Source organism: Merops nubicus, unplaced genomic scaffold (genome assembly GCF_000691845.1).
Source record: "Merops nubicus isolate BGI_N331 unplaced genomic scaffold, ASM69184v1 scaffold10435, whole genome shotgun sequence".
NCBI lineage: Eukaryota > Metazoa > Chordata > Aves > Coraciiformes > Meropidae > Merops > Merops nubicus.
This window is the reverse complement of record NW_008608959.1, coordinates 25,992-28,729: the sequence shown is the minus strand read 5'-3', so window position 1 is coordinate 28,729 and position 2,738 is coordinate 25,992.

The window sequence follows — 2,738 nt, the reverse complement described above, 5'->3', positions numbered from 1 at the left end:
TATTTTATGTAAATTAACTGTGGGTGTTTAATAGGAGGTTAGTGAATCTACATGTTATTTATGAATTCTGAATAAATGAGCAGTAAAAATTGCCTTTACTCTGCTGGCAGCTTAAATAGATCTTTAAAAAGGCAAAGACTTTTGCTCTGCCTCTGCAGAAGATCTTCCTGCAGTTACGATTTTCTTTTTTTAATGTCTAAAACCAATTCCTGTTGCTGGTTTCTTTTAACTAGTTGCTTTGCTAATGTGGCCTGCATTTTTCTTGATTTCTTTAGTAATAGTTTCAGATAAATATGAAGGAGGAGCTTGAATAAGATGATAACCTGCAAATTCTAATAGAAATCTGCTTGTTATGAGGATCAGGCCCTTCTAAAGCAGAAGAATCTATGGTTATATTGAAATCCATGCAGGCAATTAACTTATTTCTCAGGATGGCTTATACTCAAGTGTTCTTCACCCACATCTTTCTCTTTTGTCCCTTCCTTAATACTTTGGAGAATTTTTTTTTATGTTTAATATGTTGTCAGTAGAAAACAGCTTTAGCTTTACTGCTAGAGGAGATTGCCTTACCATTATTGTAGCCTCCTGACGTAGACAACTGACCTTGAATGTCCTGGCAGGAGAAAGTCACAGTTATCTGGAAGTTCCTCAGGTTTGAATGTGAAATTCTGGAGGCTTAACTTTGGAAGGTTTTGTACTGTACTTTCTACTGAGGAACATCCATGTTATATTACAGATTATATGCTTACTATAAAGTTACTGAAATTCCACTTGTATAGTAAAAGCTTTGTAGAAGAGCAATGGTACTTCCTTATTCCTCAGAGAAAACTCCTTATGTAAGAGTAATTGACAATTTACCAAATATTTGAGAAACCCAAAGTTATTTATTCTTTGGTGATATATTTTCAGGATATACCTAGAAGGAGTTAAATATAATCTCTGAAATTGTGTATATTTTGCTATTTATTTTTAAATTCCTTAAGAGACTATACTACTGAAAAGCTATTTATGAAAGAGAAAGAATCCTTATCTTTAACTTCAATATTTAAATTTAAAAGAGGAAAAAATGGGCAGTGTTAAGTAGAGTTTTAACTTCTCTGCTGAAGGGTGCCTGCAAATCATCAAGTCTGCCTGTGGTAGGAAAGGAAAAAAAAAATAGCATGAGTTGGTCTCTGACTATTATTACTATGGTATAATTCTTGCTAATTGATTTTTGCCAAAGAGAGAAGATGACTTACAGTATTGCTTTTTTGCACTTGCACCCATGTAATTTCTTCCTTCATTGTAGCATTACATGGGTTTTACATTACATATAAATGATTAACTGAATTTTTAAATTTTGTTATCATTTGCTTTGATCATTTCAGAGAACTATTAAGATCTTAACTACTGCTACCACTGTTACTACTGAGTGTATTCTTGAAGGTTTTTTAATAAATGTACTGTAATTGGTGTCTCAGTATGAGATATAGCCAATCTCTTCTTGAAATGTAGATGTTTAATCGGTTACTGTGCACAACTATTTTTTATGTATCTGGTAGACTCTAGTTAAGGAAATCTAGAAAGTTAAAATGCAGAGTATTTTGTTGTTCTGTCGCCTTATTACTCAGTGCAAGATAGGCTTAAGACTATACTAAAATATAAACTAAATGGTGAGTATTGTCTGTAAAATTATATTTTTAGATTTGTATTTTATAGTTTTGAAATAAATTGACATGTTCTGTTCACTTGATTATCATTCATGAATAAGCAGCTTAGCCCAAAATATATGCAAATATTTTTTATCCAGTTGCTTAAAGACTATGTCATCTCAGTAAGAAATCATACTCAAAGTCCCATTCGGAGGAATTGGTTTAGTTCCATATTAATAATTCCGTACGATGTCAGATACTTAAAATTTTAATAGTCTATTGTATTAGAATTGCAATTATTATAATTGTAAAATGTGAATAGACTATTACCACTTTCTAAGAGCACTTTATTCATTCCTGGTTTGTTCTATAAAGAAAAATCTGAAGATTTTAACAAGTTCCTAGTTTTAAAAAGTACGTCAATCTACTTACTGCTAAACTTAACTCCAGTATGGGGAAATAAATGCTACTCACAACTTCAGGGGAAATGGCACTCTTGAAGCAGCCTCCATTTCCAGAGAAAGGTCTACAAGAGATCTGCACCCAGAGGAAAGCAGTTTAGTGCTGCACTAAACTTTGAGCGATGATTTGTATCGTCAGTTTACAATGTGCTAGGTGGAACGTTAGACGGGCTCTGTTACAGACATCTCAAACACTTTGTGCTCAGGTAATTAGCAGACTTTTTCTTGGCTTTCCTTGCCCGTGAAACGTGTGGTTGGGGCTGCCTGTGCTAAGCTTGCCTTGTGTTTTCCTCCTCTGCACTGGGCGCTGGGTGTCTGCCAGCCTGACTTCTGGGAGGTCAGCAGTAGCTGCCAGATCTCCTTTTTACCTAGGGAACGAGCTATTAGGCAGCTTACCGGCACTTTACGTATAAATAGCTGGGCATTCATATGGCTCATTAGCTGTTGGCTTTGGTGTGCTTCTGGAAACCTCCACCCACAGCCGACAGTTGTCTGGCAAGCCCTGACACAAGGGAAAACAGTGCAGAGATGTGGTTTGAGGCAGTCCAGCTTCAAGAAGGAGTGGAATTGTTTTTCACATGAGGAGGTGGACAGGAGTACATGTCTGCCTGTCCCAGTGCAGAACATGGCCAGTGCTTTCTGCAGT